Source organism: Pinus tabuliformis, chromosome 9 (assembly GCF_031772625.1).
Source record: "Pinus tabuliformis cultivar Carrire ecotype Pingquan chromosome 9, CPIR1, whole genome shotgun sequence".
Classification (NCBI taxonomy): domain Eukaryota; kingdom Viridiplantae; phylum Streptophyta; class Pinopsida; order Pinales; family Pinaceae; genus Pinus; species Pinus tabuliformis.
The window spans coordinates 1,232,392,930-1,232,416,697 of record NC_142307.1 but is presented as its reverse complement, the minus strand read 5'-3'; positions in this window follow the sequence as shown (position 1 = coordinate 1,232,416,697).

Here is a 23,768-nt window from a genome sequence, read left to right as displayed (position 1 = left end):
GAATTCTTACTTTAACACTTCATTTGTTTAATGTGCAGAAATAAAAGAAAGGAAGTGAGTCACATAACAGGCTTACAAGTACATTGAGAAACACACCATCAACACATGAGTCCACAAGAATCCCAAAGAGGACTGCAAAACCCTGGTCTTCCTTAGCCAAAAATTGCAGAGATACAGTGAATAATACAATGATAGCTTCTCCCTCAAAAGTCCAACCATGAAAATGAGCAAGAAAGTACATAATATAGATGATCTAACCTCTTTCCCTGCCTCCATGGGTCGAGCTCACTATCCTAGGAGCTGTTTCAACTACTTCTAAACTAAGCACTACAAACTAGGCAGTCAAAACAACTTGCCTCTATAAGCTAGGAAACCAATTCATTCATTTAATATTTACCCTTTTCATGAATGAATCTTCTAGAAGTGTTACATAAGAGTAAAAGTGTCTTAAAAGTACAATAATTACATCAAAGATAATCATAATTCACCCCAAAAGGTCAAACTAGGTCAAACTGCATTTTTCTGAGCTGTACAGTGCATTTTGGAAAAATCCGCCTGACGGGTCGCGCGCCTTTGGAGCCACTTTTGGGGGACTTTCCGGTGTCCAAATTGGGAAAGAGTAGGCTTTTTGGAAAGGTATGTGAGTCTAATTTCCAACCCAATTGGAATTTTTGAATTTTGAGTTCATTTGCCCTATCAAAAATCAAATCTCCCAAGACTGCTTTCTGCAATTCAAAAAAGTGGCAGAAAGTCATTTTTTGCTAGTTTTTTGACTTTCTGGAGGCCCAAAACTTCACTAAATCTCAAATCCATCCATGAGCATGTGTAAATTTGCATGAAAAATCTGGAAATGCTGAGTTTTTTCCAAATGGAGTTGCCATGATGAAGGGTCGCGCGGGGGGTGAGACCCGTTAATGGAGAAAACCTGTGTTTGGCATAAAAAATTCACAAATGACAAAATTTTCTCCAAATTTCTTGAAATTTGGGCTGGGAGTCCAAAATCAAGTACCATGCTCAGTCAAATAGGCTTTGGCCAAAATTTGGAGTGGATCGGGCGTTTTCCTTCATTTTTGTGCTTTGGCCAACCGTCCTTGGAGCACCTTCGTTCTCGCCGGTATTTTTGACATTTATTTAAAACCATGACACCTGTGCAAAAAGTGAAGGAGGTTTTTCTTCCTTGGCATGTTTTGGACAAAAAATTCTCTCATTTTTCAAAAATTCATCTTTTATTGCTCTAGAACATCATTTGAGTGCGACTTGTCCCGATGTGTGAAACAAGGAATTTTGTCGAAATGGAGCGAAATGAAGGGAATAGGGGGCTTCTAAATTCTTGGGGAAATTTTTGGAAGTATGGAGGGATGTTAGGAAGCAGGGGCAAGTGGAATCTCAGAGATTGAGTGAGGGGAAGGGGTCCAAAAGGGCAAAACACAGGCCCAACCTAGAAAATTGCCAGGTTGTAGCTAGAAACTAGGGTTTGTGCAAAAATGAGGAATTTGGTGGATCTAAGGGATGGGAAGTGTTTGATAAGGTACTTTAAGGATAGGGGAAGGTGTATGAACATCAGGAAACAAGTTTTGCCGGTGATTTGACCATCCAAGAGAAATTGCCTTCAAAACCCTAGGAGAGGGAAATGACCTTGCCTAGGCACAATTGAAGCATGAATAAGGTGTAACATGACCCAATGGAACCTAATATGATGATAGCAACCCTCTGAATGATGATAGACTCAGCTAAATAATGACATGGACCGACATTTTGACAACTTTAGAAGGAGTTAAAGCAAACCCTAGACCTAATGCCTAGTGACCAAATTTTGCTTGAAAACTCTTTGAAATGACAAAATTTGACCTTGACACTCTGAGATCACTTTGTAAGAGCATATTTGATCAGTGGAGGAAGGCTGGAAAGACTGACACTAACATTGGCTCCAATGGGGATGGTAGCTCCTTGGAGGTGCCAAGAACCGCAGACCTCTGGGAGAGCAGACCAGTGCTTTCAACCATTGGGCGATGGAGTTATTATTTCGGCAAACGACACAAGACTTTGACTCATTTATTGAATGATAACTTGACTGAAAACTGACTGAAACTTAACTAAAGCTTGACTCAAACCAACTCGATGGCAAACTGAAATAACTTGAAAAACTCACTCAACAGACCAAACACAAATGACTCATGACTGACTTAACTAAAACCAGAATTTACAAAGATTATTGAAGGGCAGCAGTGCATCAAGATTTGAAATCATGATGACAACCACCTGTGTTTCTTACAAAACAATATACCATCAAACTATTTCAAAATGCCAATGCAACCAATCAAGAATATGGCTTCTTGACTGATTCTTCCTATCAAATCTTCTGGTCAACAGTACAAACCTATAACTGAGAATCCAAAAACATAGCTGACCATGATCTCCTTCATCACTGAACACAACAATAATCACTTTCACTACTAACTGTAACAAATCTGCCATTGGATCCTGGAAAACATGAAGACTTGACATTGCCACCTCCTGCTGAAAGAACAAGGTGTCTTTTGCTTCAAATTCTAATCTGCCTTCATCATGTGCTTCAGTAAAAGTATGCTCATAAGCTTCAAAAAACTCCGAACAAATGGATGAGCAGATCTTTTCTTGGAAAAACATTTCAGCACATGAGACATATGAAGAATCTGAAAGGTAATCCTGTATGCTATGATTTTCTGTAGTCTGACAATATGGTAGGTCATCTTCATATGATATCACAGCCAGATTATCATCTTTGTGAAGGAAAACATTATCTGTTTGCTGATCTACAAGACAATCATCTTTTTCAACAGAGGAAGAAGTTTCCCCAACACTTTCCTGACTATGTGTACATTGCAAATCTGCTGTAGCTTGGGCTGTAACAAGACCTTTCAAAAGCTGATCTATCTCCTCTTCAGACAAAGGAGACAATGCCTTTTGTTCTCTTCTGCTTAAACAGTAATTTTCTTCATACGATAAGGCACTCAAACTATCATTTATTACTGAGCTATTGAAAGGAGATTCATCACTTACTTGCACAAAGATCTCACCTTGCTGTTCATGAACATCTGAATCCAAAACTCTGTTTATGATCTCAACAGTAGAGCTCTCTTTGATGGGCTTCAGCACAAGGTATGCTTGGTCATCACAATCTGAATCTAGTTCTAACGTAGCTGACTGGGCATTATCACAATCTACAATCAGCACTAGACTTACTTGCATACTGTTGTCTTCTGTGGGCAGATCTGAAATGTCATTCTCCCTTTCATCATTTTCAGCCATATGACCATCTTCAGCTTGCTGATCTTGATTCTGCTGCAAAATGTCCTGGTCATCTTGATGGGAATTCTCTAAGTTTTCTTTATGCTGTTGAAATGGATTCTCATACAGAGCCTCCATGATCTCAACATCCATAAAATTATCATCTTCATAATATTCCTCAAGGCTTTCAATAAAACTATAAGCATGCTTGCAACAGTCATGAACCAAATTTAATGATGGATAAGAGTCCTTATATCGTTCAATGAACATAGCATGAAAATCCTTTAAACAGTAAATACAAGCAAGCGGCAAACTTTCATACCATGATTGCACTTCACCTTTCAGAGTGGCCAGGAATATCTTCATTAAGCAATCTTCAGGAAAATCCACCTTCAACTTGCGAATATGCATATGAAATCGAACTAGATGTAAAGCAGCATCCTTCTTACCATCATCATTAAATATAGGCAGATTCCTTGACCAATCTACCTTTGGAATTTTATTTGGAAAACTAGGGATGTGATCTCGGCTCAAGGGAGCGTATCTTCTTGCAATCTGATCCATCTTGAATATCTCAAAGCTACTGATCTTCCTGCAGTGAAGTCACCATGACGCATTAGCCTCTGGAGTTTTGAGTGAAGGAGTCGCCAGTGAATGATTTCAGCCTTGTCAGTGTCTGATCGTTGTCCACTATCAACGATCAGATCTGAACTTGATACATGTACTGAGGTGATTAACAAGTTAGATGTCACGTTTACAAGCTAGACCGGAGATTGACTGAAGCATCGTTTATCTACTTCCGCTTATGCAAAGCAAAAGCAGTTCGAAGGCTACCTGGCATAACTTCAGGCTCCGTCTGTAGCTTATAAAACAAACACATCAACCCACAAACAAGTTTATTCTCCCCAGTATGGTCGCCAGTATGTTAGCGCTTGAAATTTCACCTCAGGCTGAGAAAGGTAAACTTCAAGGCAACATCAAACCATTTAGCCTCGTAGCTAGCCCTACGGGGCAGGAGAAGGCTCTCTCTGGTCTATCTCGGTAAAATCTTCAATAGGCGAGATGACCAATAAGGTAACACTGATATTAGGTTAGTAAACCGATCAAAGAGTTTGATTTGGGGTTTTTTGGGTTTTTGGTGGCAAATTGAGGAGAGGGCAATTTTGGGTGCGGGGATTGGACACAGTCTCTGCAGAGGTTATTTGGGGCGAGGTAGGGGACAGTATTGATGATTTTTATTTGAGGTGAATGGTCAGGAATGAAAGGTGAGGAGCTAAAGAGAGCAAACAATAACTTTGAATTCTCTTTAGACAGAAGAAAACATTGAAATTAAACAAACTTAAAAGCAAAGCATGGCAGGCATGAATTCTTACTTTAACACTTCATTTGTTTAATGTGCAGAAATAAAAGAAAGGAAATGAGTCACATAACAGGCTTACAAGTACATTGAGAAACACACCATCAACACATGAGTCCACAAGAATCCCAAAGAGGACTGCAAAACCTTGGTCTTCCTTAGCCAAAAATTGCAGAGATACAGTGAATAATACAATGATAGCTTCTCCCTCAAAAGTCCAACCATGAAAATGAGCAAGAAAGTATATAATATAGATGATCTAACCTCTTTCCCTGCCTCCATGGGTCAAGCTCACTATCCTAGGAGCTATTTCAACTACTTCTAAACTAAGCACTACAAACTAGGCAGTCAAAACAACTTGCCTCTATAAGCTAGGAAACCAATTCATTCATTTAATATTTACCCTTTTCATGAATGAATCTTCTAGAAGTGTTACATAAGAGTAAAAGTGTCTTAAAAGTACAATAATTACATCAAAGATAATCATAATTCACCCCAAAAAGTCAAACTAGGTCAAACTGCGTTTTTCTGAGCTGTACAGTGCATTTTGGAAAAATCCGCCTGACGGGTCGCGCGCCCCTGCCTGACGGGTCGCGCACTTGTGGAGCCACTTTTGGGGCACTTGCAGGTGTCCAAATTGGGCAAGAGTAGGCTTGTTGGAAAGGTCTGTGAGTCTACTTTCCAAACCAACTGGAATTTTTGCATTTGGAGTTCATTTTCCCTGTCAAAAATCAAATCGCCCAAGACTGCTTTCTGCAATTCAAAAAAGTGGTAGAAAGTCATTTTTTGCTAGTTTTTTGACTTTCTGGAGGCCCAAAACTTCACTAAATCTCAAATCCATTCATGAGCATGTGTAACTTTGCATGAAAAATCTGGAAATGCTGAGTTTTTGCCAAATGGAGTTGCCATGATGAAGGGTCGCGCGAGGGGTGAGACCCGTTAATGGAGAAAACCTGTGTTTGGCATAAAAAATTAACAAATGACAAAATTTTCTCCAAATTTCTTGAAATTTGGGCTGGGATTCCCCAATCAAGTACCATGCTCATTCAAAGAGGCTTTGGCCAAAATTTGGAGTGGATCGGGCGTTTTCCTTCGTTTTTGTGCTTTGGCCAACCGTCCTTGGAGCACCTTCATTTGCGCCGGTATTTTTGACATTTCTTTAAAACCATGACACCTGTGCAAAAAGTGAAGGAGGTGTTTCTTTCTTGGCATGTTGTGGACAAAAACCTCTCTCAGATTTCCAAAATTCATCTTTTATTACTCTGGAACATCATTTGAGTGCGACTTGTCCCGATGTGTGAAACAAGGAATTTTGTCGAAATGGAGCGAAATGAAGGGAATAGGGGGCTTCTAAATTCTTGGGGAAATTTTTGGAAGTAGGGAGGGATGTTAGGAAGCAGGGGAAAGTGGAATCTTAGAAATTGAGTGAGGGGAAGGGGTCCAAAAGGGCAAAACACAGGCCCAACCTAGAAAATTGCCAAGTTGTAGCTAGAAACTAGGGTTTGTGCAAAAATGAGGAATTTGGCGGATCTAAGGGATGGGAAGTGTTTGATAAGGTACTTTAAGGATAGGGGAAGGTGTATGAACATCAGGAAACAATTTTTTCCGGTGATTTGACCATCCAAGAGAAATTGCCTTCAAAACCCTAGGAGAGGGAAATGACCTTGCCTAGGCACAACTGAAGCATGAATAAGGTGTAACATGACCCAATGGAACCTAATATGATGATAGCAACCCTCTGAATGATGATATAATCAGCTGAATAATGACATGGACCGACATTTTGAAAACTTTAGAAGGAGTTAAAGCAAACCCTAGACCTAATGCCTAGTGACCAAATTTTGCTTGAAAACTCTTTGAAATGACAAAATCTGACCTTGACACTCTGAGATCACTTTGTAAGAGCATATTTGATCACTGGAGGAAGGCTGGAAAGACTGACACTAACATTGGCTCCAATGGGGATGGTAGCTCCTTGGAGGTGCCAAGAACCGCAGACCTCTGGGAGAGCAGACCAGTGCTTTCAACCATTGGGCGATGGAGTTATTATTTCGGCAAACGACACAAGACTTTGACTCATTTATTGAATGATAACTTGACTGAAAACTAACTAAAACTTAACTAAAGCTTGACTCAAACTGACTCGATGGCAAACTGAAATAACTTGAAAAACTCACTCAACAGACCAAACACAAATGACTCATGACTGACTTAACTAAAACCAGAATTTACAAAGCTTATTGAAGGGCAGCAGTGCATCAAGATTTGAAATCATGATGACAACCACCTGTGTTTCTTACAAAACAATATACCATCAAACTATTTCAAAATGCCAATGCAACCAATCAAGAAGATGGCTTCTTAACTGATTCTTCCTATCAAATCTTCTGGTCAACAGTACAAACCTATAACTGAGCATCCAAAAACATAGCTGACCATGATCTCCTTCATCACTGACCACAACAATAATCACTTTCACTGCTAACTGTAACAAATCTGCCATTGGATCCTGGAAAACATGAAGACTTGACATTGTCACCTCCTGCTGAAAGAACAAGGTGTCTTTTGCTTCAAATTCTGATCTGCCTTCATCATGTGCTTCAGTAAAAGTATGCTCATAAGCTTCAAAAAACTCCGAACAAATGGATGAGCAGATCTTTTCTTGGAAAAACATTTCAACACATGAGACATATGAAGAATCTGAAAGGTAATCCTGTATGCTATGATTTTCTGTAGTCTGACAATATGGTAGGTCATCTTCATATGATATCACAGCCGGATTATCATCTTTGTGAAGGAAAACATTATCTGTTTGCTGATCTACAAGACAATCATCTTTTTCAACAGAGGAAGAAGTTTCCCCAACACTTTCCTGACTATGTGTGCATTGCAAATCTGCTGTAGCTTGGGCTGTAACAAGACCTTTCAAAAGCTGATCTATCTCCTCTTCAGACAAAGGAGACAATGCCTTTTGTTCTCTTCTGCTTAAACAATAATTTTCTTCATACGATAAGGCACTCAAACTATCATTTATTACTGAGCTATTGAAAGGAGATTCATCACTTACTTGCACAAAGATCTCACCTTGCTGTTCATGAACATCTGAATCCAAAACTCTGTCTATGATCTCAACAGTAAAGCTCTCTTTGATGGGCTTCAGCACAAGGTATGCTTGGTCATCACAATCTGAATCTAGTTCTAAAGTAGCTGACAGGGCATTATCACAATCTACAATCAGCACTGGACTTACTTGCATACTGTTGTCTTCTGTGGGCAGATCTGAAATGTCATTCTCCCTTTCATCATTTTCAGCCATATGACCATCTTCAGCTTGCTGATCTTGATTCTGCTGCAAAATGTCCTAGTCATCTTGATGGGAATTCTCTAAGTTTTCTTTATGCTGCTGAAATGGATTCTCATACAGAGCCTCCATGATCTCAACATCCATAAAATTATCATCTTCATAATATTTCTCAAGGCTTTCAATAAAACTATAAGCATGCTTGCAACAGTCATGAACCAAATTTAATGATGGATAAGAGTCCTTATATCGTTCAATGAACATAGCATGAAAATCCTTTAAATAGTAAATACAAGCAGGCGGCAAACTTTCATACCATGATTGGGCTTCACCTTCCAGAGTGGCCAGGAATATCTTCATTAAGCAATCTTAAGGAAAATCCACCTTCAACTTGTGAATATGCATATGAAATTGAACTAGATGTAAAGCAGCATCCTTCTTACCATCATCATTAAATATAGGCAGATTCCTTGACCAATCTACCTTTGGAATTTTATTTGGAAAACCAGGGATGTGATCTCGGCTCAAGGGAGCGTATCTTCTTGCAATCCAATCCATCTTGAATATCTCAAAGCTACTGATCTTCCTGCAGTGAAGTCACCATGAAGCATTAGCCTCTGGAGTTTTGAGTGAAGGAGTCGCCAGTGAATGATTTCAGCCTTGTCAGTGTCTGATCGTTGTCCACTATCAACGATCAGATCTGAACTTGATACATGTACTGGGGTGATTAACAAGTTAGATGTCACGTTTACAAGCTAGACCGAAGATTGACTGAAGCAGCGTTTATCTACTTCCGCTTATGCAAAGCAAAAGCGTTTCGAAGGCTACCTGGCATAACTTCAGGCTCCGTCTGTAGCTTATAAAACAAACACATCAACCCACAAACAAGTTTATTCTCCCCAGTATGGTCGCCAGTATGTTAGCGCTTGAAATTTGACCTCAGGCTGAGAAAGGTAAACTTCAAGGCAACATCAAACCATTTAGCCTCGTAGCTAGCCCTACGGGGCAGGAGAAGGCTCTCTCTGGTCTATCTCGGTAAAATCTTCAATAGGCGAGATGACCAATAAGGTAACACTGATATTAGGCTAGTAAACTGATCAAAGAGTTTGATTTGGGGTTTTTTGGGTTTTTGGTGGCAAATTGAGGAGAGGGCAATTTTGGGTGCGGGGATTGGACACAGTCTCTGCAGAGGGTTCTTTGGGGCGAGGTAGGAGACAGTATTGATGCTTTCTATTTGAGGTGAATGGTCAGGAATGAAAGGTGAGGAGCTAAAGAGAGCAAACAATAACTTTGAATTCTCTTTAGACAGAAGAAAACATTGAAATTAAACAAACTTAAAAGCAAAGCATGGCAGGCATGAATTCTTACTTTAACACTTCATTTGTTTAATGTGCAGAAATAAAAGAAAGGAAATGAGTCACATAACAGGCTTACAAGTACATTGAGAAACACACCATCAACACATGAGTCCACAAGAATCCCAAAGAGGACTGCAAAACCCTGGTCTTCCTTAGCCAAAAATTGCAGAGATACAGTGAATAATACAATGATAGCTTCTCCCTCAAAAGTCCAACCATGAAAATGAGCAAGAAAGTACATAATATAGATGATCTAACCTCTTTCCCTGCCTCCATGGGTCAAGCTCACTATCCTAGGAGCTATTTCAACTACTTCTAAACTAAGCACTACAAACTATGCAGTCAAAACAACTTGCCTCTATAAGCTAGGAAACCAATTCATTCATTTAATATTTACCCTTTTCATGAATGAATCTTCTAGAAGTGTTACATAAGAGTAAAAGTGTCTTAAAAGTACAATAATTACATCAAAGATAATCATAATTCACCCCAAAAAGTCAAACTAGGTCAAACTGCGTTTTTCTGAGCTGTACAGTGCATTTTGGAAAAATCTGCCTGACGGGTCGCGCGCCCCTGCCTGATGGGTCGCGCGCCCCCCTGCCTGACGGGTCGCGTGCTTTTGGAGCCAATTTTGGGGCACTTGCAGGTGTCCAAATTGGGCAAGAGTAGGCTTGTTGGAAAGGTCTATGAGTCTACTTTCCAACCCAACTGGAATTTTTGAATTTGGAGTTCATTTGCCCTGTCAAAAATCAAATCGCCCAAGACTGCTTTCTGCAATTCAAAAAAGTGGCAGAAAGTCATTTTTTGCTAGTTTTTTTACTTTCTGGAGGCCCAAAACTTCACTAAATCTCAAATCCATTCATGAGCATGTGTAACTTTGCATGAAAAATCTGGAAATGCTGAGTTTTTGCCAAATGGAGTTGCCATGATGAAGGGTCGCGCGGGGGGTGAGACCCGTTAATGGAGAAAACCTGTGTTTGGCATAAAAAATTCACAAATGACAAAATTTTCTCCAAATTTCTTGAAATTTGGGTTGGGATTCCCCAATCAAGTACCATGCTCAGTCAAAGAGGCTTTGGCCAAAATTTGGAGTGGATTGGGTGTTTTCCTTCGTTTTTGTGCTTTGGCCAACCGTCCTTGGAGCACCTTCATTCGCGCCGGTATTTTTGACATTTCTTTAAAACCATGACACCTGTGCAAAAAGTGAAGGAGGTGTTTCTTTCTTGGCATGTTGTGGACAAAAACCTCTCTCATATTTCCAAAATTCATCTTTTATTGCTCTGGAACATCATTTGAGTGCGACTTGTCCCGATGTCTGAAACAAAGAATTTTGTCGAAATGGAGCGAAATGAAGGGAATAGGGGGCTTCTAAATTCTTGGGGAAATTTTTGGAAGTAGGGAGGGATGTTAGGAAGCAGGAGAAAGTGGAATCTCAAAGATTGAGTGAGGGGAAGGGGTCCAAAAGGGCAAAACACAGGCCCAACCTAGAAAATTGCCAGGTTGTAGCTAGAAACTAGGGTTTGTGCAAAAATGAGGAATTTGGCGGATCTAAGGGATGGGAAGTGTTTGATAAGGTACTTTAAGGATAGGGGAAGGTGCATGAACATCAGGAAACAATTGTTTCCAGTGATTTGACCATCCAAGAGAAATTGCCTTCAAAACCCTAGGAGAGGGAAATGACCTTGCCTAGGCACAACTGAAGCATGAATAAGGTGTAACATGACCCAATGGAACCTAATATGATGATAGAAACCCTCTGAATGATGATAGACTCAGCTGAATAATGACATGGACCGACATTTTGATAACTTTAGAAGGAGTTAAAGCAAACCCTAGACCTAATGCCTAGTGACCAAATTTTGCTTGAAAACTCTTTGAAATGACAAAATTTGACCTTGACACTCTGAGATCACTTTGTAAGAGCATATTTGATCACTGGAGGAAGGCTGGAAAGACTGACACTAACATTGGCTCCAATGGGGATGGTAGCTCCTTGGAGGTGCCAAGAACCGCAGACCTCTGGGAGAGCAGACCAGTGCTTTCAACCATTGGGCGATGGAGTTATTATTTTGGCAAACGACACAAGACTTTGACTCATTTATTGAATGATAACTTGACTGAAAACTGACTGAAACTTAACTAAAGCTTGACTCAAACCGACTCGATGGCAAACTGAAATAACTTGAAAAACTCACTCAACAGACCAAACACAAATGACTCATGACTGACTTAACTAAAACCAGAATTTACAAAGCTTATTGAAGGGCAGCAGTGCATCAAGATTTGAAATCATGATGACAACCACCTGTGTTTCTTACAAAACAATATACCATCAAACTATTTCAAAATGCCAATGCAACCAATCAAGAAGATGGCTTCTTGACTGATTCTTCCTATCAAATCTTCTGGTCAACAGTACAAACCTATAACTGAGCATCCAAAAACATAGCTGACCATGATCTCCTTCATCACTGACCACAACAATAATCACTTTCACTGCTAACTGTAACAAATCTGCCATTGGATCCTGGAAAACATGAAGACTTGACATTGCCACCTCCTGCTGAAAGAACAAGGTGTCTTTTGCTTCAAATTCTGATCTGCCTTCATCATGTGCTTCAGTAAAAGTATGCTCATAAGCTTCAAAAAACTCCGAACAAATGGATGAGCAGATCTCTTCTTGGAAAAACATTTCAGCACATGAGACATATGAAGAATCTGAAAGGTAATCCTGTATGCTATGATCTTCTGTAGTCTGACAATATGGTAGGTCATCTTCATATGATATCACAGCCGGATTATCATCTTTGTGAAGGAAAACATTATCTGTTTGCTGATCTACAAGACAATCATCTTTTTCAACAGAGGAAGAAGTTTCCCCAACACTTTCCTGACTATGTGTGCATTGCAAATCTGCTGTAGCTTGGGCTGTAACAAGACCTTTCAAAAGCTGATCTATCTCCTCTTCAGACAAAGGAGACAATGCCTTTTGTTCTCTTATGCTTAAACAGTAATTTTCTTCATACGATAAGGCACTCAAACTATCATTTATTACTGAGCTATTGAAAGGAGATTCATCACTTACTTGCACAAATATCTCACCTTGCTGTTCATGAACATCTGAATCCAAAACTCTGTCTATGATCTCAACAGTAGAGCTCTCTTTGATGGGCTTCAGCACAAGGTATGCTTGGTCATCACAATCTGAATCTAGTTCTAAAGTAGCTGACTGGGCATTATCACAATCTACAATCAGCACTGGACTTACTTGCATACTGTTGTCTTCTGTGGGCAGATATGAAATGTCATTCTCCCTTTCATCATTTTCAGCCATATGACCATCTTCAGCTTGCTGATCTTGATTCTGCTGCAAAATGTCCTAGTCATCTTGATGGGAATTCTCTAAGTTTTCTTTATGCTGCTGAAATGGATTCTCATACAGAGCCTCCATGATCTCAACATCCATAAAATTATCATCTTCATAATATTCCTCAAGGCTTTCAATAAAACTATAAGCATGCTTGCAACAGTCATGAACCAAATTTAATGATGGATAAGAGTCCTTATATCGTTCAATGAACATAGCATGAAAATCCTTTAAATAGTAAATACAAGCACGCGGCAAACTTTCATACCATGATTGGGCTTCACCTTCCAGAGTGGCCAGGAATATCTTCATTAAGCAATCTTAAGGAAAATCCACCTTCAACTTGTGAATATGCATATGAAATCGAACTAGATGTAAAGCAGCATCCTTCTTACCATCATCATTAAATATAGGCAGATTCCTTGACCAATCTACCTTTGGAATTTTATTTGGAAAACCAGGGATGTGATCTCGGCTCAAGGGAGCGTATCTTCTTGCAATCCGATCCATCTTGAATATCTCAAAGCTACGGATCTTCCTGCAGTGAAGTCACCATGAAGCATTGGTCTCTGGAGTTTTCAGTGAAGGAGTCGCCAGTGAATGATTTCAGCCTTGTCAGTGTCTGATCGTTGTCCACTATCAACGATCAGATCTGAACTTGATACATGTACTGGGGTAATTAACAAGTTAGATGTCACGTTTACAAGCTAGACCGGAGATTGACTGAAGCAGCGTTTATCTACTTCCGCTTATGCAAAGCAAAAGCGTTTCGAAGGCTACCTGGCATAACTTCAGGCTCCGTCTGTAGCTTGTAAAACAAACACATCAACTCACAAACAAGTTTATTCTCCGCAGTATGGTCGCCAGTATGTTAGCGCTTGAAATTTCACCTCAGGCTGAGAAAGGTAAACTTCAAGGCAACATCAAACCATTTAGCCTCGTAGCTAACCCTACGGGGCAAGAGAAGGCCCTCTCTGGTCTATCTTGGTAAAATCTTCAATATGCGAGATGACCAATAAGGTAACACTGATATTAGGCTAGTAAACTGATCAAAGATTTTGATTTGGGGTTTTTTGGGTTTTTGGTGGCAAATTGAGGAGAGGGCAATTTTGGGTGCGGGGATTGGACACAGTCTTTGCAGGGGGTTCTTTGGGGCGAGGTAGGAGACAGTATTGATGCTTTTGATTTTAGGTGAATGGTCAGGAATGAAAGGTGAGGAGCTAAAGAGAGCAAACAATAACTTTGAATTCTCTTAAGACAGAAGAAAACATTGAAATTAAACAAACTTAAAAGCAGAGCATGGCAGGCATGAATTCTTACTTTAACACCTCATTTGTTTAATGTGCAGAAATAAAAGAAAGGAAATGAGTCACATAACAGGCTTACAAGTACATTGAGAAACACACCATCAACACATGAGTCCACAAGAATCCCAAAGAGGACTGCAAAACCCTGGTCTTCCTTAGCCAAAAATTGCAGAGATACAGTGAATAATACAATGATAGCTTCTCCCTCAAAAGTACAACCATGAAAATGAGCAAGAAAGTACATAATATAGATGATCTAACCTCTTTCCCTGCCTCCATGGGTCGAGCTCACTATCCTAGGAGCTGTTTCAACTGCTTCTAAACTAAGCACTACAAAATAGGCAGTCAAAACAACTTGTCTCTATAAGCTAGGAAACCAATTCATTCATTTAATATTTACCCTTTTCATGAATGAATCTTCTAGAAGTGTTACATAAGAGTAAAATTGTCTTAAAAGTACAATAATTACATCAAAGATAATCATAATTCACCCCAAAAGGTCAAACTAGGTCAAACTGCGTTTTTCTGAGCTGTACAGTGCATTTTGGAAAAATCTGCCTGACGGGTCGCGCGCCCCTGCCTGACAGGTCGCGCGCCTTTGGAGCCACGTTTGGGGTACTTTCTGGTGTCCAAATTGGGAAAGAGTAGGCTTGTTGGAAAGGTTTGTGAGTCTACTTTCCAACCCAACTGGAATTTTTGAATTTGGAGTTCATTTGCCCTGTCAAAAATGAAATCTCCCAAGACTACTTTCTGCAATTCAAAAAAGTGGCAGAAAGTCATTTTTTGCTAGTTTTTTAACTTTCTGGAGGCCCAAAACTTCACTAAATCTTAAATCCATCCATGAGCATGTGTAACTTTGCATGAAAAATCTGGAAATGCTGATTTTTTGCCAAATGGGGTTGCCATGATGAAGGGTCGCGCGGGGGGTGAGACCCGTTAATGGAGAAAACCTGTGTTTGGCATAAAAAATTCACAAATGACAAAATTTTCTCCAAATTTCTTGAAATTTGGACTGGGAGTCCCCAATCAAGTACCATTCTCAGTCAAAGAGGCTTTGGCCAAAATTTGGAGTGGATCGGGCGTTTTCCTTCGTTTTTGTGCTTTGGCCAACCGTCCTTGGAGCACCTTCGTTCTCGCCGGTATTTTTGACATTTCTTTAAAACCAAGACACTTGTGCAAAAAGTGAAGGATTTTTTTCTTCCTTGGCATGTTGTGGACAAAAACCTCTCTCAGTTTTCCAAAATTCATCTTTTATTGCTCTGGAACATCATTTGAGTGCGACTTGTCCCGATGTGTGAAACAAGGAATTTTGTCGAAATGGAGCGAAATGAAGGGAATAGGGGGCTTCTAAATTCTTGGGGAAATTTTTGGAAGTAGGGAGGGATGTTAGGAAGCAGGGGAAAGTGGAATCTCAGAGATTGAGTGAGGGGAAGGGGTCCAAAAGGGCAAAACACAGGCCCAACCTAGAAAATTGCCAGGTTGTAGCTAGAAACTAGGGTTTGTGCAAAAATGAGGAATTTGGTGGATCTAAGGGATGGGAAGTGTTTGATAAGGTACTTTAAGGATAGGGGAAGGTGTATGAACATCAGGAAACAAGTTTTGTCGGTGATTTGACCATCCAAGAGAAATTGCCTTCAAAACCCTAGGAGAGGGAAATGACCTTGCCTAGGCACAACTGAAGCATGAATAAGGTGTAACATGACCCAATGGAACCTAATATGATGATAGCAACCCTTTGAATGATGATAGACTCAGCTGAATAATGACATGGACCGACATTTTGACAACTTTAGAAGGAGTTAAAGCAAACCCTAGACCTAATGCCTAGTGACCAAATTTTGCTTGAAAACTCTTTGAAATGACAAAATTTGACCTTGACACTCTGAGATCACTTTGTAAGAGCATATTTGATCACTGGAGGAAGACTGGAAAGACTGACACTAACAGAAGTCATGCATAATTCTTGGTAAAATGTGATCAAGTTAATTATGAAATTAATTTGATTCCTTTGATCTATGAGATTGTGATGTGTGTAGGTCTTGTAACAAGGCCTTACCAATGAACCATAAGATGGGTAGGATCTCACAATCAGTACCTTAAGTTGAAGCGAAGAGTTTCAAAGCATAGTAGATGAGAAGGCATGACAATTAGGGCATGGAGTCCTAACTCTAGGAAAGATAAAGATGTGGAGTCTTGGATCTTAGGGCATGTAGTCCTTAATATTTAAAAGATAAAGATGTGGAATCTTGGATATTTGGTGTTAAAGAGAGAGTCCATACAGGTTGGTAGAATTTTATTTTTAAGGAAAAACCTGTGAATAGTTTTGAAACCAATGTTTCGGACTAGCTTAGTGAGTCCATCATCAGGGCAATGTGATTTGTATTTTGAGAAGAGAAAGCTGAAATCATGGAGCTATAAATAGTTAATTGAAAAAATATCTGATGTCTTCTTTTATTGGATACTTGGTGTAGATCAAGGTGCGAAGCCCTAAATCTACTAAGGCACGAAGATGCGTGTAATAGGGGTGCGGAAGCCCTATTCTCCAGAAGAAAATACCACTCATAGGTGTTGAAGATCGGTAGCTCATGGATGAATTTCCTTAAATAAAATATCATTTATAAAAATCTTGGAGTGACCTTTTAAAAATAGAGAGTCATCTCTAGCATCTCAAGACTGACTTTTCAAAAATAGTAAATCACCTTGCATAAATTGGTAATCAAGGGTAGTTGAAGGAAAATCACTTAACTTATCATTAATCAATCCCAATAGTTCAATCTCAACTTAATCATAAATATTATTAATATCATTATTATTGTTGTTGTTGTTGTTGTTGTTGTTGTTGTTATTATTATTATCTTTTATGAGACTATGATATTATTATTAAAATGAAATTACAAGTCACCTTCATCATCTCAATCACTTCAAACCTCCCTCCTTGATTACTCTCATGGCTCTGTGCAACTCTCTCTTTATTACTTATACACTACACTCTCTCTTACGCACTCATCAAAGAATGGCATATTCCTCTTACACTCTCTTTAATACATATGTTACACTCTCCTTAATTAAGGCATCCATACCTCTCCTTAATGGCATGAGTTACACTCCTCTAAATGGAATATGTTACTCTTCCTCAACGCATGCATATCACTCCTCCTTTATGACAAAAATCGGTTTCTCCTCCTATATGTGGGTCTCATGTCTTCTCACTAGAGGCAAAGGTGCATTGTGATTCCAAGAGTGGGAGGGACTTGAGGAAGATTGTGAGAGGGAGATACCTTGAGAATAGCCATCTATTGTCAAAAAGAATATGAAATTCTTAAACTAAAATACTAAGTATCTCTAGCTAGTGGAGTTGAACATGAGTGGTATTGAGAGGAAGTGAAAAATATCTTCCTTAGTTGCCTTGTATATCTCTCTACTACTGTATTTTGGTACTGCTTGTGAGCTCTTACAGCACGGGGGTTCAAGTGGGAGAAGTTCTTCTTGTATATGTTTGGGAGGAAAACCAGATGGTTCACAATGAGTTGGTAAGGATATTGGAGCTAGAACATACTCTCATATTTTTGGAGTTATATGCATATACAATGTACATTCTCAGGTATTCTCATAAGTATTCTTGAAATTTTAATTTATTATTTTAAAGTGTTGTAGAAATTTCAATTTAATGTAAATTACTACTTGTGAATATTTATGAGATATTTAGATATTTATTTATGATCTAACCAACAATGAACGATAGTTATTGTTGAGACTTTACAAGTAGGGGATTAAAACAAGAATGTGTTGCCAAAATTTTCAAACTCAGTTTATAATGAAATTTTGTCCATAGCAGGTCATGTATATTAACTATATTCAATATTCTATGTTTGATAGTATTTTATTGTTCCTTTTAGCAATTCATTACATTTTTTTTACTTACTATGAATTGGGTTGTTGGTTGAAACTTAGATGTGTATAAAATGTTGCACTAAATGTTTGAAGTAATTCTGCAATAGTTGTTATTCATTTTATGTAACTTTTTTTTTGTGAAGTTATGTTGCAAACTAATTGACATAAGTTCTTAATGGATGAAGCATTCAAGACTATCATGACTTTGTAAATTTGTAACAATGATTGCAATAAGTTTCTCAATTTATGTAAAGGGAAGTAGCTTTGTAGGTTATACAATGTTCAATTAAGTATAGGTATCAAGAACGCATATGGTGGTTTGTAAATTTGATGAAAAGATCATATTAGCATAAATTTTGGTTTTCTTTCTCCATGTACAGTTGTAAATGATGAATGCATACTAAGTGTTTGACAAAAGTCGTAAATGAGATAGTAGGGATCCAAATTTTTTGTTTTTTAAAGAATCAGATCCCTGGGCATTTTTTATTTGATTCAGCTAAAAATTAGGGGCTATTAATATAGTATGACCATATAACCCCCACTTTGATTCCAAAAAACATGTTTTTAGACTTTGATTATACAATCTGATTGATTTTACAGAATCGTTGTTGCTTTGTATGGACCGCTTATTGTTCATTTTGCATAAAAATTATCATCTATGATATAACAGATGAATTATATTAAGGATACCAATATTATTCATGCTTTTGAAACTAATTTTTAATGTCCCAATGGTTGATACTTAGACAATTCAACATTTTGACGACAAATTATTTTGTCTACTAACTATTTGTCAAAAATCCCCAACGGTTGTAACTTTCATGGCTGCATGGTATTTGTAAAATTTCCCCAATATATATAAGTCTTTCGCATCCCTAAGTGTTTGTAGATATGCATCATTGAAGATTTTTGGTAGCTTTACTTGTATGTTAAGTTCCATTTGAGGAGTATTAGCATTATTGTGAGATTATGTAATAATATACTGGTTTATAATCACTGAAGACTTGATGAATTAAATATAATATTTATAATGAATTGTTAGGAGTGAAGCAGGGACAAATATTTTGAGCAAGAGTTCATTCAAAAATGTTGTAGACTGTTGGATAAAATATTTGAAGATTTTCTTAACATCCAGGAATGTCATTTCATACATGACCAATGATTAATTGGACATAAAGTGTCTCAGGGGTGAGGGTTTAAAGTAGTGGTGCCTAGTAAATAAAAGTATATATATATAAATATATATATATATATATATATATATATATATATATATATATATATATATATATATATATATATATATATATATATATATATATATATATATATATATATATATAGTTTTACTATCCAATTTGACTTTTACTTCCTTAAGGTTTGTTTTTTCGTAAGGTGGGACCTTACATATGGTATAGGAACCAAGTTTAACCTCTAGGACCTAGGGCTTGCCTGTGAATAATTAGAGCTAATTACTTACCTAAATTTTCCTTGGTAAAGTTAAGTAATCATGTAGAGAACATCAAGGAAAAGGAGGAGGAGGGAAGTCTCACCTCCACCTCCCCAAGCTACCTCCCCAAGCTAAAGAATCTGAGAAAATATACATCAGGGAAGTAAGGGATATGATTTTATCTTTCCAAAATATGACTGAAGTCCTGATTAGTAGAGTTGGGGGTAACCCTTCAGTGCCTGGATCTTCGTCTTAGGAAGAAAGGCAAGAAATTTGATCTTATGGAGATGTACATAGAGAGTTGGAAAAGGTTAAGCTTCCTATATTTAAGGGTACCACAAAAGGGGAGGGAGCAAAATCTTGGGTTGAAAACATGCACCCATGTTTTGAGTTACCGAACTATTCTATGAACCAAAAGGAACAGTTGGCTACATACCAACTTAAGCAAAGTGCACTATTATGGTGGAGGAACTTAGAATCCCAACTGGGATACTCCATGTATACCTTGACATGGGAATGATTTGAAGAGGAATTTTGTGCAAAGAACCTTTCTATTGAATACTTGAAGAGGAATATGAATGAGTTCCATGATACTAAGTAAGGAACTAAGAAAATCCTTGAATATGAGGCATGATTCATGGAGTTTCTTAAATATGCTACCCATCTGAATATTGAAGCCCTCAAGGAAAATAAGATTTTTTATGGGTTGAATCCTACTATAAAGGAAAAGGTGCGCATTTTTAAGCCTACTGTGTTGAATGAGGTAGTACAAAAATAAATTATAGTTGTGGAAGAATTGTTGGGGAGAAAAGGTAAGGATAAAACCCAAAAATCTATCATTCCATGGGAAACCTCCTTGAAGGGGAGGTCAAGATGTAAAAGATAATATATGTGGTTCACATCATCAGGAATCTCAAAAAAATCATACTTTTAAGAACCAAAGAAATTATCCAAGCCAACATCTTCAACAAAGTAATGCTCACACTCAAGAATTAGTTCAGGGCTCTATATAGTCACCTAATTAAAGGGTAAAATTAATGAAAATTGCTCCCACTAATGGATGCTATACTTGTGGAGGAACTCATTATGAGTTAGATTTCCATGAAAAGAAGACTGGAGCACAATCAGACTAGGAACAAGCCACATTTAGACATATAGTGAGAGCCCATGGGATTCATGTAGTTGTGAAAAATTTTCAAGCTGAGCATCAATTTATAGTGCTTGAATTATTTAGTAATATGAATGGTGTGGTTGTTACTATTTTTATTGGTCTTAGTGCAATTAAATTTTTATTTCTCCTAATTCTTTATTAAAATGTAAATTGGTGTCACTGGAGCAAAATGATTTTGATTAGGTTGAGATGGCCTTAGGATAATCTCAAAAGGTTGAATGCTTAGTGCAAGAGTGCCCTTTATAATTTGGAGTGTGTGTCACACATGTGAATCTTTTTGTGACGCCAATTGGTCATTATGATCTGATAATTGGGATGGACTGTGCTTAATTGTTGAAGCAAAACCCTTCATTTTTTGAGTGATGATGTTCAATATATGGTTCTCCATGGGGAAATGGGACCTATTTATTTAAGACTTATCTCATTCATGAAGATGAAGACAAGTCTTAGGAAAAGATACCAAATGTATGTTGTAGTGACATTAAATGAGGGAGATATTTCATCCTTTGAATAATATCCTATCCTTTCATGATCATCTGATGTCTTTCCAAAGGAGTTGTATAGTTTACCTCACCAAACAGGAGATTGACTTCTCCATAGAGCTAAATCCTGGTAGCAAGCCTATATCCGAAGCTCCCTATTGAATATATGTTGTTGAACTTTGTGAGTTGCAAGTGCAACTTCAAGAGTTATTAGGCTGGGATATGATTATACCTAGTGTTTCACCTTGGGGAGCCCCTGTGATATTTGTAAAGAAGAAGGATGGATCACTTTGGCTCTTTGTTGATTAAAGGCTATTGGATCGAGTAACTATTTGAAATCATTTTCGTTTTCCTTGCATTGATGATCTATTTGATAAAATTAAGGGAGCCATTGTATTCTCCAATATCGATCTTCGATATGGATATCATCAGCTCAAAGTTAAAGAAGAGGATATTCCCAAAAATTCTTTTCAAACTCATTTTGGACATTATGAATTTACAATTGTTCCTTTTGGGTTATTTAATGACCATGAGTGTTTAAGAGTCTCATGAATGGTGTATTTCCAAATTAGTTGGAAAATTTTGTACAATTGTTCCTCGATGACATCCTAATCTTTTCAAAGTCCCCAGAGGAGCACGAGCAACACCTAAGATTGGTGTTGAAATGCTTAAGAGAAAATAAAAGTTATGCTAAAATTCCAAATGTTATTTTTTCCAATCAAAAATCCATTATCATGGACACATTATCTCCAATGAAGGCATTATTGTTGACCTAGCAAAGATCGATGTAATTTTAGAATGGCCAACACCCTCTAATGTAGATGAAGTGCATAGTTTCATGGGTATGGAAGGATACTATTAGAGATTTGTGCAAGGTTTTTCAAAATAGCAAACCCAATCACTTCATTTCTTAGGAAGGGAGCATGATTTAATTGTAAAAATGATTGTGAATAGTATTTTTCCAAGATCAAGCAATGTTTCATTAGAGCTCCAATACTGAAGGTTCTAGATATGGATAGACTATTTAGAGTATGTATTGACACGTCAAAAGATGTATTAGGTGCAGCATTATCACAAGATGGTAGGGTGATTGTGTATGCCTCTAGGAAGTTAATGTTACATGAAGATAAATATGAAAACCATTATTTGGAACTAACAGCTATAGTTCATGCCTTGTGGCTTTGGTGACATTATCTAGTGGGCAAGAAATTTGAATTGAAAATAGATCATAGAGGTACTACAACATATATTTACTCAAAGTGATCTTAATGCTAGACAAATATGGTGGTCAAAAATCTTGATTGAATATGATTTCTACATAACCTACATCAAGGGTAGATTAAACAAAGTAGTTGATACACTCAGTGGAAGACTACACATCTTTTCAATAATTCCATTAAATATTGATTTACGGGAGCACATCTTGAGGGGAAAATATGTAGATGAATGGTGTAAGGAAGTTAAAGTTTATCTTTGTGGGGAAGAGGCTAAGAAAAGAAAGGTGGAGGGGTATTCTTGTGATGACGATGATATGGTGAGATTTATGCAAAAAGATTGTAGTTTCAGTTCGGGATGGGATCCATGGGTTCATTTTGAAAGAATCTCACTGTGCAGTATATATGGCTCACCCGGAAGTCCAAAAGATGTAGGTTGATTTAAAGAAAAAATTCATTTGGGTAGACATGAAGAAGGATGTCGAAAATTTTGTGGCAAAGTGTTTGGAATGTCAGCTAGTTAAGGCAAAACATGGTCATCCAGTAGGATTGTTGCTGTCGCGTAATATTCCCGAGTCCAAATGGGAAGGAATATCTATAGATTTTATTTTTGAATTACCTAAAAAAAATAAAATGCATAACTCCATTTTGGTGGTGGTAGACAAGCTTACTAAGAGTGCCCATTTTATACCTGTTATATATACTTACAAAGCATCTGAAATAGCACAAGTATTTATAAAGAAGATTGTTAGGCTTCATGGTTTTCCTAATAAAATCATATTAGACAATGCCTCTATTTTCACAGGAAGATTTTGGACTAACTTTCAGGGAGTCTTTCAAACATAATTAAATTTCATTATAGCTTATCATCCAGAAACTGATGGTCAAACTGAAAGAGTAAATCAAGTGTTGGAGGACATTCTTAGAATGTATGTAATGGATCAACAATATAAGTTGGAATATTATCTTCCTCTAGTGGAATTTATGTACAACAATAATTATCAACGCTCTCTTGGTGTGGCACCTTATGAACTATTGTATGGACAACCATGCATAACACCTTTAAGTTGGGATAGGTCGGAGGACAGAACCTCGGTAGATCCTCAAATGCTTCGAGGATATAATAACAAGTGTGTGATGTAAGACAAATATTAAAGTAGGCACAAGATAGATAAAAGAGCTATGTTGATATGCATTGAGTGGATAGTAGTTTTAATGAAGGGGATTTTGTTTTTCTTTGAGTAAAACCTCAGAAAAGATCTATTACATTTGGGAAATGATCTAATCTCTCTCCTTGATTTGTTGGGCCTTTTGAGACCATTGAAAAGATTGTACCTATGGCATATCATCTTACTCTACCAACATTTTTCATTGTATCCATGATGTATTTCATATTTCGGTACTTCTTAAGTATGTTCATGATCCTTCTCACATTTTAGATTGGGATCAATTACAAGTAACGGACAAGGGGGCTCTAAAGACAGAGCCAGATTTCATTTTGGACCATCACACTCAACAGCTGAGACGTCGCATGGTGGAAAATGTAAAAGGTCCAATGGGCCCCATACAGTCCTATTTCCACCACCTGGGAAGATGCATCTAC